At 30.5% G+C, this 18,353-nt stretch overlaps 1 long non-coding RNA gene across 1 annotated transcript; it reads right to left on the bottom strand.

Annotated features, from left to right (window-relative positions):
- Positions 1-1,466: 1,466 nt before the first annotated feature.
- Positions 1,467-17,071, bottom strand: LOC147816420 (uncharacterized). The gene is made up of 3 exons (XR_015433529.1): positions 16,979-17,071; positions 3,334-3,480; positions 1,467-1,634 (listed from the first exon to the last, which is right to left on the bottom strand). It is a non-coding gene; the product is annotated as an uncharacterized LOC147816420 (long non-coding RNA).
- Between the last annotated feature and the right edge of the window lie 1,282 nt (positions 17,072-18,353).

Below are 18,353 nucleotides of genomic sequence, written 5' to 3'. Positions count from 1 at the left end.
GGGAGCAGGCATGTTTCTTTACTGGGCATAGATTTCCCAGTGAATGAAAAGTATGTGTTAATATGCTGACACTGTAATTTTCAATTCATGATTACAAAAAAAGGTTAACATTTTCCAAGTATTTATATGTTATAATTTCAAGAATAGGCTTGTTTTTAAATATTTGTATGGCTTATAAATTCATAAAGAGCATTAAAAAATAACCAAAATTAAGTGTTCCTTTACTGGGTGTTCATTCACTGGTAAGAGCTGTTCCTTCACTTGGTCTTCGTACTAAATGTTATTTGAACCTCCAAAACTCTAAAATAATATTATGTAAGTTCTCTACAATTTTTTTTACATAATTTGCAATTAGTAACAAATATGTTGAAACTGTCATTTAACTAAAATTACGAATTTTGAAATTAATATAATTTTTATAAGGCAAGCGAAGCTTAAGTGTTCCTTCACTGCCCAAGTAGCACAATTCACAAAAACGATATCGTAAAAACTTAGCTTTGAACATTGTACAATATCGTAACGAAATATTGTACTATATAAAAATGGACCCCTTTTATAACGTATATTCAATATTGCAAAACAATATTGTTCGATATTGTAAAAACGTTGGGAAACGTCGATCGACATCTCTCTGCATTTACAAACGTTGTACAATGCCGCCCGACATCGTCAACACGATATTCAAAAAACGAATGCTGCGGAATGCCGACTATCGCCAAAATTACGTTATTTGAGAAAATAAAAACTAGTTTTTGAAAATATTCATGCCTGCTTGTAACCTGGAAAAAGCTGATAACAAAACCGTTCTAGCTTGTTTAAAATTAAATTATTTGTTATTACCAAAACTTATAGAATTTTAAAATCTGCAGCTTAGTTATTAATATTTAATAAGTTTGGGTAGGCAGGTATATTTTATTATTATTCTAGAAAATAAGCTAGAAAGTAAATAGTTTTGTTAAGATATTTTTTCTCTTTTTCAGGGTACAAGCAGCCATTTATACTGTGAAATAATTTTAATATTTTAAGTGATTTGTGCAATAATTTTTACAGCATCTATATTTTACTATGTAGATTAAAATTACAATATGTTTAATTTAAAACTATAAACTTTTTTGCTGTGACGTTTTAGTATTATATAATCTGTATTTTACTAAAATAGTATGTATGGAAAACAAAATTCCTTATCTTCACAGCATCATGTTCGATTTTAAGAAATCTGATTAAAAAGATTAAAAAAAAAGCAATATTTACACTGATGTTGTCATAATAAAATAACAGGAGTCACTTCCTCAGATTTCTGATTTAAAAAAGGGTAAGCATGGTAGAATAAGCTGCGATTTAATTTACTTATAGCCTTTGTCCATTAAAGTGTAGCCAAAATATCTATTAGGGCATGAACGGTCGTCAAATGTGTAAATGAAATATAATTTTTATTAAGCAGTAAAGAATAATATACTAATTTCTATAATTTATTGTATTCTTTAATACAACCAATTGTTTCTAAAACAAAACTGTGTCAGTAGAGGCAAACTTAGTCTTCCTGCCTTCCCGGTCATTGACGGTGGCAAGAACTTCACCAAATTTTTCAGCTTTTTCTAGTCTGCTAGTTTCTTTAAACAGTCTGAAGGCAGCAGCTGAAAAAAAAAGACATGAACTGTGGTTAATTTTAATATTTTTAAATTAAAAGACAAATAGTTATATTGAAAACATTACATGAACTAAAGTAGACATAAGTATAACGCAAGTACTACTAGCAGCGTTTATGCTAATCCCAAGGTTGATAATTCTTTTGTATACAATCAGAGCAGTTTTTATGTTTTCAGGAGCACTAGGCCTGTTTTTTATATGGGGGCCCTTCACGAGTAAGTTTATAACATATGGAAAATATTATATTTAATAATATAATAGATGGAAAAAATTTTTTCTTTGAATAATTTTTAAAAATTATTTGGTCACCTTTCGATGAGGTGATCCGGGTTCCAATCCCAGTATCGGCTGGGATTGGAACCCGGCTAGTCAATACAAATTCCACATCTAACATGTGCTTACCACAGTGCTGATTCAGATAGAGTGAAGTATTTTGTAAAGGTACCGCTAAGTGGTAATAAATTTGGCTTGGACACAGATCCCTGTTCTTTAACTATTAAAACAAAGTTTCAATTAGCAAACCATAACTTTAATTAAAAAGTGAGATTTTTTTCTCTTGATTTTTAATATGACAAAATAAATGCAACAGACTGTGTTTATAAATGTAGTCATTCATCAATAAATAAATAAATATTTAATCTATATATTTTTATATTAAAATATTCATTTTTAATCTTATATCAAAATAGATAAGTTAAGCTAAAAAAAATTTTAAAAAAATCTATGTACTTATTGGAATTTTTTCCCACAAAATTTCTTAATAGAAAATCTGATAACGTCAAAGATACTATAAACATATTATGAGAAAAAAATTCCAGTTACCAGTTAATAACTCTACTGCCTCAAATAGACTTTGAAAGGGAAGAATGACACTATATCAGGAAAAAAACATCTGAATTCATCAGCCCCCCTTTTTTTCCTTCTATTTTTGACATATTAGGGTAATTTCCTTCTAATATAACCTCAAGCTTTAGAAATATACATTTTCCACTAATAAAATATAATGTAGATTTTAATTCCATGCTTTTTCAAAAGGTAGAATTTTAATTAACATTATTTGAATTTTTTTTGTTGAAAAAATTCAGATTTATTAATTACTTTCTACAGCTATGCAAGTCTATATTAAGACAGCATTAAATGTGTACTTTAATCTGTACACATTTAATGCTATCCAATCAATCTCAAGAATCAAAAAGATTTTTATAAATGTAATTTCAAATGTGTTCGAATTTAACACACACCAAGAAAGAAAGTAATTTCAATAACTAAAATTTATTAATGCAGCAATTTATTTAAAATAAATTTTAAAACTAAGAAAAGAAAACAATAAAGTATCAATTTAAAACACCGTTTAACTTTCAAAATCAATGATTTTTTAAAAAAAAAATCATTTGATTTAAATCATGTTTTAAATTATGATTTAAATCAACAAACCCTGATAGCTAGTAGTTGAGAAAAGACGCCATGAAAAACATTACAAAACTTTAAGAGTGACTAACTTTTGAACTTTGAAACATACAATGCTGTAAAATGTAAAAGTATTAGAGTTTAGTTTACAAACTAAGCAAAATAAAACAGGAAGGACCAGGGTAATTAATTTAAGGAATAACTGATCCATTTTAGTGCAAGATAATGAAAAAGTAAAGTCTTATTACAAATTTTAAAATTCTATGTCTATTAAATTACCCAAGATGGCGTTTGTAACAGCTGAGAGGCTTTCAAAACACTGTTTCCCTTTTCATTCTAACTTACAATACGTCATCGCCAATTCCAAGATGGTGCTGAAGTAAAAGAGCATAGATAGCCTTTACAGATGGTTTCAAAATAACATATCTGAAAGAAGAAGAAAAAATATATAATATTTTAATAACCATTACAAAATGTATCTCATATTTTATCATCAATTAAGACCATACAAGTAAAACGGGCATGGGATTGCTGAAGGAAGGAATTATCTAAATTTTTCATATTTATAATATATTATTTATGACTTCAGTCACTTTTCACTAAAAGAGTTCTTGCATTAGTTCTTTACTCTGTATATGAAAAGCTTTCAAAGCAATTGCCTTTGCATAAATATATTAAACATTGCAGTATCAGATTGTATGTTTACAAATCCAATTATCACAAATTCGAAGTATAAATTGTGTGCGGAGAAGTACCTCGGAGAGAACATCAAAACACTTATCACAGTCATATTTGACTTAAGAATCACATAAGTTAAAATATGTTACAAAGTTGGGACATATTCAGCTATGGATTGCTTTTCATTATGTACGGGGTATCTGCGACATTTAAGATTTTCAAATCCCTGACTTTCCATCAATAATTCCAAGAAGTTGTCATGACTTACCGAAGTTACTATTTTCTCCGACAAAATCACAACAATAAATTTAAAAAGGCAATATAATAACATTAATTGAAATGATAGGTATAACCAAAGCTGTTATACTCTGAATCCTTGAGGCAGAATTTTTTCGAGCTATCTGCGACAAAACTCTCTAGCACTAATATCTTTCTGCAAGATACCTTTCATAATAATAAACATGTATGCTGCTAATTTAAATTAACAAAAGCGCTGTGTTTTTTAAAAAAATTAAAAAACTATATATAACTTTTTTAAATTGAATGTGTAATTTTTATTAGAACATTACATGCAACATTTTCGTATTTTGTTGGAAGGCGGGGGGACACAGAAATTATTTCCTTCACCTTTTGTAACTAATCATCACAATAAAAATCATTGCAAATCATTAAATACGCAGTAGTACTTGGCAAAAGAAAAAAAGATTGACGACAAATTCACACGAATCGGTCGCCTTAAATCAGTGTTTCGTTTCTAGATTAGACTGTTGTATAAAAATATCGTAAAAAAAAATATCAGATTTTAAAACTATGGAGAAATCAGCAGCAATATCTGATAAAATTCAACACAATTATTGACTTAGAAAGTAAATACCCAAATACAAGATTCCAATTTTTCAGGTTGTTTATTGGGATATTTAAAATCAACATCAATAACTGACGAAAATACATCAATTTACGCTACTATCAGCGTATATTTGAGCATGTCAAAAAGTTATTATTTAAAGGCATGATTAAAATATAACTGGTAAATTTCTGTCAAAAAATAAATAAAGGTAATTTTCGTCATATTTCAAGTCTTTTAGACATTTTTTTAGTCCGAGAGGAACAGACAAATTGTTATAGTGCACAGAACCAATAAAAGTAAACAAGATCTTTGGGAATATCAGAATTGAATAATGTGATATAATTTAATAGTTAACAAACTTGGACTAAAAAAAAAAGAGGAAATTGGAGTAATTCTAGCAAATATATATACACATATCAAAACCCCGTCCGAAATTATTCATTACTTGATTAACGAGCTATTCGGTTCGGTAAGTAAGATGTAGACATATAAAATTTTCATGATTCAATTCTTTTTTTTTGTAATTTAAACATTATATATATATATATATATATATATATATATATATATATATATATATATATATATATATATATATATATATATATATATATATATATATATATATATATATATATATATATATATATATATATATATATATATATATATATATAAATTAAATACATTAAACATAATAATAATTAAACATATATATATACATAGATATATATAGCTGCAAACTTGTACGGTTGAGAAAAAAACTTCTGACTAGCAGCAATATTAGAGATCTTATTAAATCTTCAGTAGACATATTAAATCAATCTAGTAGACATACTAAATCTTCAATTTAAAATTTCGAAGAAAAAAAAACATTTCAATCTACCATGGCAAATTAATAATTAAAAAATATGCAAATATGATCTATTTGTTAGCTCGCTCAGCTCTTAAATTTTTAATTAGTTTAAGTATTATAAAATATTTTTCATCGAACGTACAAGTTGCAGGTGTGAAAAAATATAAACATAAGCATGTCAGAAGGCTTAACACCTCCAAACCTACTATAAAATTTCGCCACTGTTTGTGAATATGAGAATTGAATAATGTGATATAATTAAATAGTTAAGCAGCCTGGACATGAAAAAGGAGGAAATCAATGTAAATTTTGCAATATCTTTATATATATATATTTCGTCTGTTCGTGTGTATGTCACTAAACTCCTCCTAAACCATCCGATCAGTTAAACTTGGCATACAGATAGTTCAAAGCACGAGGAAGGTTTCTATTGACATTAGAACATTCCGCGACAAGCCGTTCCAGCGCTATCAGCGAAAATCGAAATGGAATTTTCTGATTGGTTAAAAGTTAGCCATTGTTTTAAATTTTGCTATAAACGATTCAATTTTCAAATATCTTGAAGGTAACAAGAGTGATATTTTCTATCTTTTAACTCTATTCTTTTGGAAAAGTAAATTGCATAAACTTTAATTTTTAATTCGCGCGTTTCTTTATGTCAGGTGAGCACAAGCAAATAAAATCAACGAGAATAAATTTCTTAATTATTGGTTGTATCACGGATTCAGTATGGTGAAAACTGTTTAATAAATATAATGACAAAAGCAAATTTCATTCAAATTGCACGTTTTCAAAAATATTTATATTTAGTATGTAATTTTAGGTTAGCACAATTAAATATAGTTTTCGAAGATTTCTCTTGCTGTGACAGTTGTCATTTGAAAACTATTAGTTTGTTTATTTATGCAAAGTTTTCGAATCCATCCATTTCATTTCTTTCATTTAAAAAATAGATTTTTGTTTTAAATTCTATAATTTTCATATTTCTTATTCATCTCATTTTTATTGCTTTTTTTATTATTTAAAATATATATGTGGCATTTCGGTTTAGTAAATTTGCGACCACTGTCAACTTTTACATTTCTTTTTGTTTGTCAGAAGGAATATTTGCAAAAATATGCCACCTAAGCAAATCGCTCTTAGTCGATCGACATCTCAAGCTCACAAAAAGAGAACTACCCGTGTTTCATAAACATCGGAGAAACGGCAAAAAAAGACTTGAAACTAATCGAGAACATAATGCTTTTCCCGTTCCTTAGAAACGTCTGAGCAACTGGAAAGAAGACTGTCGACAAATCAACTACGCAAGTCCGTTCGTCGGAAACATCAAAGCAACGGGAAGCAAGAATGAAAACCGATCGAGAACGCATTTCGCAATTCAGACGCTGATAATACTCTAATTTGAATCTCAGTGCATTTCACTATGATCCGACAACAAACTTAGTCTTCCCCCAAGGGAGGAGAAATAGATCAATTATGTATGTTTTGTAATGCTCTCAAATTTAAAAATGAAACAGCTGAAATTTGCTGTTCTAGAGGCACACTGAAACTACAAGATTTTACGTCGCCTGCCGAGCCATTATCAACCTTCTTATGAGGTTAAACAAACCTATCGAAACATTTTTTGGCGAATATATGCCGGTACAATTCGTGTTTCTAAATGACTTCATTCGGTGCTACACGTATCGTGAACGAGAATTACATGCCAACGTTCAAAGTGCAAGGCCAAATTTATCATCGTGCAGGATCACTTCTTCTATTGCCTGGAGCAGATCATAAATTTCTACAGATTTAATTCATGGATAACACAAATGATCAAGTCAATCAACGTTGTCAGGTAAACAATGGCACTAAAAGAGAAATTGTTACCGCATTACAAAAATTTTTCGATCAACATAATCAGTTAATTAGGCTGTTCAGAATTGCCCTTGACTAAATGCCATACGATATTTACAAAGTTGTTATTAGAGCTGAAAAAACACCTCTAGGCCACCACAAAGGAACAACTTCATCCAATGTTGGCGCATTGGATGAATTGGCTATTGTTATAGTTGGCGAAGAATTTACCTCCCGCGTTACAGTTCTTCATCGCAGAAATGGTGACGTTCAAAGAGTTCTCAGAAACGTATCGATCCTATGATGCATTGCAATATCTTATTTTATTTTGGCGAGGATAGGAGGGATATTATTTTAACATAAAATTGAAAAATTCGCAAACAGGCGAGAAAACCAATAAGAAAGCAAGTGCAATGAGTTTTTATGCATATAGATTAATGATTGCCAAAACGCTGATAATCATATTTTAAAATGTCGACAATTATTTCATCAATACACTGTCGATATGTATGCGAAAATTGAAGCTGAACGCCTACTGTATATTAAATTAAATCAAACCAAATTACATTCAGAAGAATACATTCATTTACGGGATGCAATAATTAATGATGGTAACGTTAATCCTAATAATATGGGGAAAATGATTATATTGCCGACTACATTTGCAGGGAGTTCAAGGCACATGTATGAATACTCACAGGATGCGATAACATATGTTCGCGCATATGGGCTCCCAGATTTATATATTGCATTTATATACAATTCTGCTTGGGTTGAAATTAAAGAGCTTTTGTTACCAGGGCAATCATCATCGGATCATCATGATATTACAGCACGTGTATTCAAACAAAAATTAAAATTTTTACTTGATTTCATTGTGAAGCGTCATGTTTTTAGAGAGACACGGTTTTGGATGTACTCTATTGAATGGCAAAAAAGAGGATTGCCACAGGCACACAATTTGATTTGGCTTATTGAAAAAATCCCACCATGCCAAACTGATCAGATATCAGCAGAAATTCCTGATGTCGCCATAGATCCAGCCTTATTTCAGATCATCATCCAAAATATGTTTCATGGTCCGAGTGCATCACCATACATGTCTGTTTGAAAATGCACTAATGATATCCTAGATAATTAACTGCTGAGACTATCACTGGTTTTTTCCACCATTAAATAAAATTTGCATTTCAAATCATAATCGCAAATCACATTTACACACTTCAATACAAAATTAAAATTTAAACTGGAAGCGTTGCAACGCACGCAGGGTACAGCTAGTATAATTATATATATTAAAAACAGAACATCCTGCCAAGATCAGAGAATTCGCTCACTTCAACAAGGTGCATTAATTCTCCTTCATCTTAGCTGGTTTGAGTTTTCGGGCTCGCTAAATCGAAATCATTTTAATTCCACTTACATTATGCGCTAAGATATAAATCTTATGAGACGAAATTAGATTTAAATATAAGAAGACAAAAGATAAATAGACGGCAGGTGTAGCGGAAAATGATAAACAGCATCTTAACGGGTTACGGTTACGGTTCCGAGTGGTGAATATCATAGATTTCAGTATTTAGTGAAAACGATCGATGTCGTGACAAAAACACGATTACAATATTGATATCAAATATTGTCCGGTTGTTGTTCGGATATCTCTAAATTTATATTTTAAATTTATTTTTTGGAATTATAAAAATTTGACGTCATTTTTTGTCTTTTAAATGATTAATTTTGATTTAAGAACACAATAAAGTTTTAAATGAAAATTTTACAAACAGATTTTTTAATGTGAAATCGACGGGAATCGTACAATATCGTACACACAATTTCGGTTTTCGCCAATATTGACAATGTCAGTCGATGTAGACCAGTGATTCTCAACCACTGTGCCGCGGCACTCTTGTGTGCCGCCAAATTCTTAAAATGTGCCGCCAAACATTAGAAATGATACAATAAAAATTATAATGCTTTTTTTTTTTATTACGAGTAAAGTTTAAATTAAAGAAAAGTGTATATATATATATATATATTATAATTTTTCCCCGCTTTAACTGCGTGAACATCTTTGTCAGCGATTCTCTTGTCTCTGACTATCTTAAAATAAGTTAAAATAAGAAGGAAGTGTTTAAATTGTCTTTGACAATTTTAAAAAATTTTGAAATAAGTAGAAAATTTAATGATTATTAAAATTATTAATTAACAAAGGAAAGCAGGCTAAATATTAACTTTCAAACGGAAATAAAAGCTAATCATTAAAATACGCTATGCAATTAATTGTTCTAAAAACAAATTAAGAAAGGATAACTAACAAAAAAATAAGCTAACAATTAATAATCAGCAAAAAAACTAGTTAACAAGAAATCGCAAAAAATAACAGTTAATACTTAAAGAAAACAAGCTAACAATTAATAGCTAGCAACAAAAAAAAATAACTGTTACTAACTAACTAAAAATTAGTCGAAAGAAATAATTGATCCCTTATAAACGTGCTTTTGTAATACATATTATTTTATTTCACATTCAAAATTATTATCACAAACTATTTAACACAGTGTATTATAGTTAAGTAAACAACTTTTAAACTAATTTTTTTCATTGTGTGCCGTCAAATTTCGAAATCGTTAAAAGTGTGCCGCCCCCCCAAAAAGGTTGAGAATCACTGATGTAGACCAAAGCTGTTACAATATCCCTGTGCTACTTGGGTGGTTAGTTTACCCTACCAGAAAAAAATCAAATTTTATCGGACAAAAAATTAACGTTTACCTATTGGTCTCTTAAAAATTAACTTAATTTTCAGAAAATTTCATTAGTTTTCAATTAAATTTGTAATAGTATGACTAAAGTTACTACTTTGCTTATTTCTTTGTTTTATTTGTTACATTATTAAAGTGACTGTTTTCTCTGATAGTTAAATACATATGTTTTCAAGAAATTAATTTATAGATTTGTGTAAAACTTTTTTTCGTGATTTGTAAAATCATTTCACGTATGAAATACTTAAAAAATTATAATCCACAGCTTTTATATTATATATTTTAATGGAAGAATGAGAATAAAAAATTTCGAAATGAGTGAAAGAAGAAATAAATGCATATTTCATAAATATTTTTCAAAACGTTTTTATTCTATTTACTTTTCCTATTATTCCTTTTCGCATTTCTTATTATAAATAAATTGTTTACTTTATGATACATGCCTGTAACAAATTCTTTCAAATGTGCTGCCATCTGTGTATAGTATAAAGAACCATCGTTCGGAATGAAATTCAATACTGTTGAATTAAAAGTTCATCGAAAGAAAATTAAAAATAAGAAATGATTGGAACTTCGAAAAAAGGTATTGGCCACGTTATATATACTAGGTAATATAACATAGAAATAGTAACAATTATCATATAATAAGGGCAGAATTATATTTAGTTTGCCGTAATTTCTTAGTTAACTCTAAAAGTATCTTTTCGTTAACACATACTAAAGAAACAGAATATTTCACTTCTAATTATCATCTTGAAAATTGTTCGGGAACGTTTATCTTTTACAAATTTTGTTATCTTCTCTTATGAAATAGAAAATAATTAAGACATTCATCGGCGAAATATAGTATTTAGTCCTCAAAAATTAATAATTCCCTCTAAGAATGAGCATTCTGAGCAGTAGACACTTTTGGAAAGAAAACCGGTTGAGTTTCTTGACAAGAAACAGTTTCCAGGAGGTCCATTTCCGGTCCGGTAGCTCATTGCGAATATAATCGTGTGGGCTGATGAAGAGATTATATCTTTTTTTTCCCGGATTTTTTAAAAAAAAATTTTATTCTTTTTTTTCGGATTTTTTTTATTATTATTTTTTATCCCCCAGCAGTTTATTTTTTTATTATTATTTTTCTTTTTCCCCTTTTTTCACATGTCTGTAATTTTCCTTTGTTTTATCTTCCTTTTGAATTCAAGTAATTTTTTTTTCGGAGCGAAATACATTTTAATTTAAAAGGGAACAATATTGACTTAATATTCATTAGATAAAAAAACTCTCTAATTGCTTACACCAATGAGAGGAAGAAAAAAAAATTTTTTTTTTCTTTTCCACAGAAAGTTTGAAACATAAAGCGTTGTTCTTTCATTATAAAGCAATCGCATTATATTCTCGTATAATACTTATGACATACATATGACGAAGTTACTTATCAACCGTTTTACAATTATAAAATGAAATAATTATTAAATTCTACTTGCATTTTAAAATGTAGTACTCAATTGTTCAATGAATTTTACGATAATTATTATAAAACTGTGTATAATGAACATTTCAACTAAAATAATTAGTACAAAATAATTGCTAAAAATTCTCTTAAAACATTTATAAGTATTATACATTTATAAATTTCAGCTTTTCGCATTATTGTTAAATAATCTCTACGTCGAAAAATATTTAAAGAATTTCATAAAGACTGAAAATTAAATAACATTTTAAAAACATTGTAAATAGTTATCGAGCAGAACCATTAAGTTTAATTAATGAATATAGAATTGGAAACAAAGTCTGTGCTAAACAATAAAAAAAAAATTTAAATCTTTTAAGTAAACAAATTTTATTGTAATAACCATTTCATTGTTAAGGATTAAAAGTTATTGTGAAATAATTAATTTTAGTAACTGGGTGAGTAGGAAAAGAAGTTCACTATTCGAAATACATTTAATGAAAGTTATGAAAATATAGAATTGGTTATGGAGGCAGTGGCGTAGCTACCTAGGGGCTAGACGGGGCAGTGCCCCAGGGCCCTCAAGCTCAGGGGGCCCTCGAATCCTTACCGGAAATCTCGATCGAACTGGACTTTTGGAAATTTCTCCCATTTTCAAAATAAATATGACAGGTTGCAACCCCACTTTAATCATGACAACTCAGTTGAAAGAAAATCGAAAGTTATGCCTGGGGAATTCCCCTAAATTCTTTCTGTAGGCTGGCAGGCAGTGTTGTCAATTTGACGGATAGTGATATGTGCGTTTTATTATTCATCGATGTGTTAAAGTTAAGATTTTTTTTTTCGAGAACGGTTAAAAAATTAATGCTGTATCAGGAGTAAGTAAGCTAATGTCAATAAACTTTTTTGTACTGGTCAATATAGTGGTTCAATTTTATTTGATTTTACCACTCATATTGATGTCCGTTAAGTCAATAAATCGTGTCAAGTCTATAGATTTTGGCTACAGCTCATTGTATAACGCGAAATATCGTGAAAAAATACAAGTCACCTGCAGTAGATACATTAATTCAGTTCCGTGGGCAGGAGATCGTTCATGGTCTCTGTAATGCCTTTCTTTTCCAATAAATAAACAGACCAGATTTTTAAAACAATAAAACTTAACTTTATTTAAAAACAAAAGAAATAGGCATTGTTTTCCAGTAAGAGCTTTCAGCTCTTAGAATACCAAGGGAGACCCTCTCCCAATTATATCAAACATACATCTACCTTTCTCTCTCTCGCATTCCTCCGACGGGATGACAAAATGCGCCAAGCACGCCTTCCCAACGACACTTGTAGCGTATCATTGTGTTTCTCTTTCCTTTTATTTTACTTTTAACGTCGTCAGTGAACAGTGAGTACCTACCTACTCGAGCACAATCTAATATTGTATTGTTTAAATAAATTAGAAAACTAAAATTATGGATAAAAAGAAGAAACCCAGTGGTGCATTTAAACGCAAACAACGCCAAGAAAGAGAAGATAGTAAACAAAATTGCCCAAAATTGTCAAGGTTTTTAGTCAGCCTTCTGCAAGTACATCTCGCCAAAATATTTCTATTGATGTGACTCAAATAATGTGGTAACTGCAGTGTTGGTTGAGAAGCCTACTAAAGAAGATTCGACAATTATTGCAGTTGGAGATACCTCCGCCGCCAATCATGTGAACGTGGATGATGTTTGCATGACACACATAAGAGCGGAGGGTTTGGAGGAACCACAGACCTCTACATTTTTCGAAAATGTGTACGACAAATCTTCTTATGACTTGGGAAACTTTACGAACAAGATATTAAGTGATAACGAAAAACGTCAAATTCTTGCCTTTACAGCCTTCAGGATCTTTTCCAACAGACATCAACCAGAACAGTAGGTGTTTTTCAAAATCGTACTACGTTTCGTGTTCTAAATATGGGCCAGTTAATCGATTTTGGTTGTGTTATTCCAAAATACTGGACGCTGCCTATTGTCAACCCTGTTGGTTATTTGCTTCACAAAGGAATAATGTTTGGTGTACGGGAATTCGAGATTGGAACCATTTATCAGAAAGAATTAAACAACACAGTTGTTCGAGTGGCCATTCGATTCGGAAGCATGTGCTGTGTATGAATTTTGGAGAAAAAAAAAACGATACTAATACTATCAACAAGGAACTTGAAAATGAAATTCGCAAAGAAGCATCACTTTGGAAAATGGTTCTTCAAAGGTTATTCGATATCATACTTACCCTAGCAAAGAGTTCTTTGGCTTTGAGAGGACATCAAGAAGACTTAAGTCAGAAAGGATACCACGGAAATTTTCTGTCCTTTGTAGAGCTTGTCGCCCGATATGATCACATTTTGCGGCAAGGTTTGGATATGCCCAAAGGTAATAATAATTATTTCTAAGTCTCTTTATCGTTTAATTTTGCTTATAATTATTAACTGTTTAATATCAGGACTTTTTTGAAATTGTGTTTTTTTATGTTTTTAGGATCTACAAGATATCTGAGTGCAACAATTCAAAATGAAATGACTAATTGCTTGGGGACCAAACTCGAAACCCATCTACTAGAACAAATTAGAGCATCACCGTTTTTTGCCATCATAATGGATACGACACAGGACATATCGAAGGTAGATCAGCTAAGCATTGTTGTGAGGTATGCAGTAATAACCAGATCGGAAAATGGACAGCCAATTGATATAGAAGTAAAATAAGTGATTCTAGGCTTTCATGCAGCCATCAAACATGGCGCAGTAGATTTAGTCAACCAAGTGACAACATTACTTATCGACAAAAATATTGATTTAAAAAAATGTGTGGGGCAAGGCTGGTGTACAAAAACATATTAAGGATATCCAGCCTAACGCAGAGTACGTACATTGTGCCACTCATAATTTAAATTTGGTGATAAATCATGCCGTTAGCAGTTGTGTGGAAATACAGATTTTTCGCAATGTTGCAAGATTTGTATAACTTTTTCGGAAACAGCATCAAACGTTGAGATCTACTGTCAAAATTCACTGGCGAATCGGACACCACTCTAAAAAAACTAAATCCGACTAGATGGTCCAGTAGGGTCAATACGATATCTGCAATAAAACTTCGTTATTTTGATATTATCAAAGCATTATCAGAAATAGTTCTAAAGAGTCCTAATAAAGATGAGCGTAGTGAAGCAAAGAGTATTAAAACAAAAATGCTAAATTTCGAGTTCGTGTTGCTTTGCGAATTCATGCACAGTGTATTGAACGACATCAATTATGCATCCAAAACTTTACAAAAATGCGACATCAATTTGGGCGAGGCGAGTAAAGTTTTAGCAGAGACCAAAGCAAAGTTGCAAATTTATAGAAATGATTTCGAATTATTCAAGTGTAAAGCCAGTGAAACTGCAATAAAATATGGCATTGATACCCATTTTCAAGAAAAAAGGCAAAGAAAAGTTAAAAAACATTTTGATGAATTAGCTGCTAATCACCGATTTCCAAACCGAGAAAAAATATTTAAAATTGAGATTTTCAATAATGTACTAGATACAGTAATATCTCAATTAGATACACGTTTTATTGGTATGAGTGCAGTCTGTCATATATTCGATTTCCTAACACCAACATTTTTATTACATGTTGATGAAGCAACTTTATTACAAAAGTGTGACGAATTCTAAAGAAAATATTCAGATATAATAGGCCCTAGTTTTTCACTTCAATTTATTAATATTTACCGCCTACTTTTACCTCAACTAGCTCAAGCACGGACTGTTCACCAATTATGTAAGGAAATAATGAGCAAATATGGAGTGCTAGAATGCGACCTAACGGAAGTATTTACAGCAATGTTGTTATTCTTTACAATTTCTGCAGCACTGAAAGGTCACTTGGCAAATTAAAAACAATAAAAAATTATTTAAGAAATAATATGGGCCAAACTCTACTCCGACATTTATCGCTAATAGCAAAATTGAAAACAAAACCACATCAAACCTGGATTTAAACGAAGTCATTGATACTTTTGCGAAAACTAAAGCTAGGAAAAAATTGTAAACATAATTGTTATTTTTGTCAGTTGGTAGGCCCGACCTTTATATAATAAACCCTTGAATCTTCTCTATTTCGTTTTATTAGCCAAACCTACACCAAGTATTAATTGTAATTTACGTTGTTACTGTTTAATATTTTTATTACCTGCCCTGCAGTGCACAAAAAAGAGCTTAAGTAGCTTAGCATTTTTAAAGTATTGGTATATTTCATATTTTTATTTGATAAAACCTAATAAGTTTACATAGCGTGGGGCCCCATTTTTTAATTTGCCCCAGGGCCCTTGGTTACCTAGCTACGCCACTGTATGGAGGTAATAATGTATAATTTTTTTTATCTTTTTTGTTTTTTGAACACGTTTGTTGTTTGGAAGATCCGCTTCATTAATATTAAGAAACGTCGCATCCATATCTAGCTTGTTGAATGTTACGCGATACCGAAAACAAAACGAAAACATAAGCGCACATTTGGCGATTAGCGAGAGCGCTCCTTTAACGCCAATAGAAATTTTCGCCAACCCTTTCTATGGTATGGTTTGGCAATTCGCGGCTGGTAACAGCAATAACTGAACCACTTTTACTTGATGTAAAAGAAAATCTTTTAGGTTGTTGGAAAAAAAGCAACTTAGGTTTCTGAGGTTATATGAAAAAAATGGAAACCTGATTATATAAATGCCTTACTAACCAGATTCAAATGGATTACTGAAAAAAAGAATTTATGTTTGGCAAATAGTTTTAATCAAAAAAGACTTCTGCCCATAAATAATTGACTTTTAGGTCGAATCATAGCAGTAGATCAGGGATCAGATAGAAAAATACGTGCCGTCTACGTTAGAACAAAATCAGGATATAGATTTAAATATTTTTATGTACACATGTAGATTCAAATATTTATATGTATTTCTAACCAATATTTTGTGCTAATTGTATATAATTTGAATATAAGGGCGTAACGGGCAAACATACCGGGCAGTGGCACTTGCCTAGACCTAGTATATATTTCGGACATCTACCAAAGCGACTATGTGATTGTCAACGTTCACCAGTGGAAGTCAACTACCATTAATTTCGGTAATTCATGTTTATATACATTACTTTTGAAGTTCATACACAAACTAAGTAAAAAAAAATGCGTGGAGTCCCTCCGCGCAGAAGAAGTTAAACTTCGTAACTTGCGACGTTAATTGTAGAAGAATCAGCAGTCGTAGAAGGATCACTAGTTCTATTCAACGACTCTTTTTCCTGCTCCGCTCGCTTCCGTGCTCTGTAATAACGGTAATATAGTGCATTTTTCCCTCGTGGACCTCTTGAACCAGTGGAAGTGCTTGTGGTTGCCTCATCGTCTCGCCATGGAAAATGTATTTGTATTAATAATGTATGTGAATGCGTCATAATGTAATTTCAAAAGAGAAAACATAACAATCAATTGATATTCACAAGAGACGTACCTTGACATAACCTTAAATCTGTCGCATTGTCCGTGGGATTGTTTCCACTCCTTTTTTACAATTGTTGTCCACTAAATTTGAAAATAAAAAATACTACCCTATTAAATTATATGTGTATCCAATCAAACTAAAAAAATATTTATAGAAAAACAATACTTTTATGACTTTTATTATTTTTATGCTAGTGAGAACCAAAACAATATGGAATTGAATGTGGGAAAACTGGATCCTACCACGTGATTTCCCGGCCAATAAAAATGTAGCGTTAAACGTTTAACGCAACCTTGTTGGAAGTCTCATAAGAAGTATAACTTCAAAAAAGAGTTATTACTCTATTTTAAAAAGCAAATATCCAAATAATGACGATTTGATTTTTTAGGGGACTGGCATTAAATTCCATGCGATTAGGACTATTATCGCTCGCTAACCCCCGAAACTTCTGACGCAGTTCCTTTGAGCTCGCTTCTCTCCACCTTTTTCCACTTAGTATTGTTTTAATACCTTAGTTTTTAAACCTCTCTTGCGGTATATTATGTGAAAGGCTCTGCTGGCCTATCTTGCAGCTCTTTGCAGATCACTTCGCAACTGCGAAAACTGTTAAAAAAAATTCCGCAAATAATTCTTGCTGAAGTAAATAACAAGGAGCAATAAATAATCTTCTCTTTAGACATAAATTAATTCAAAAACTGGTGATCGCATCAAAAAAATTTTGGCATCTGAATTTTTTTTTAATATTTCATTTATTTTATCAGAATGTTTTTCCAATAAAATTCATATTGTTTCCTCTGAGGCAAGGTTTTTAAGGGCTTTCCCTAGCACTAATAATTTTCTGCAAGTAACTTTTAATAATAATTATTTAACTAAAGTAACAGAAGTGCGCTGTGTTTACAAAAGAAAAAAAAATACTCGTATAAAAAAAAACTGTATGTAATTTTTCTTTAAAATTGTAAATGTAATATGTTTTTTATTCTAGTATTTTTGATGATATTTTTGCATTTTTGTGACGGAAAAATGCACTAATTATTTCATTTTTTGAATTTTGTAAATCATCATTACATTAAGCAAAAATAATTAAAAATCGTTAAAACTTTGACAGTAACTCCTGAAAAAAAAAAGATGAACGACGAAATCACGCGAATCGGACTTAAAAAAAAAGGTTATAAAAATGCTTTCGTTTCGAGATTCGGTTGTTGTAATAAATAATATCATATTAAAAATATCGGATTTTAAAAACTATGTGGAAATCATAAGCAATGACAACCAAAGTATGGAAGGAAAAGGAAACAAATGATAGAATTAGTGCGTCAAAAAGTAAATACTCAAAATTCAAATTTCTCATATTTTCTGAAATATATCGGGGTATTTAAAAACTGCG

Source organism: Parasteatoda tepidariorum, chromosome 1, assembly GCF_982258835.1.
Source record: "Parasteatoda tepidariorum strain Cologne lab strain chromosome 1, Ptep-v5.0, whole genome shotgun sequence".
In the NCBI taxonomy this organism is placed as follows: Eukaryota; Metazoa; Arthropoda; class Arachnida; order Araneae; family Theridiidae; genus Parasteatoda; species Parasteatoda tepidariorum.
The sequence above is the reverse complement of the archived record's forward strand: the minus strand, read 5'-3'. Positions and strand labels throughout refer to the sequence as shown.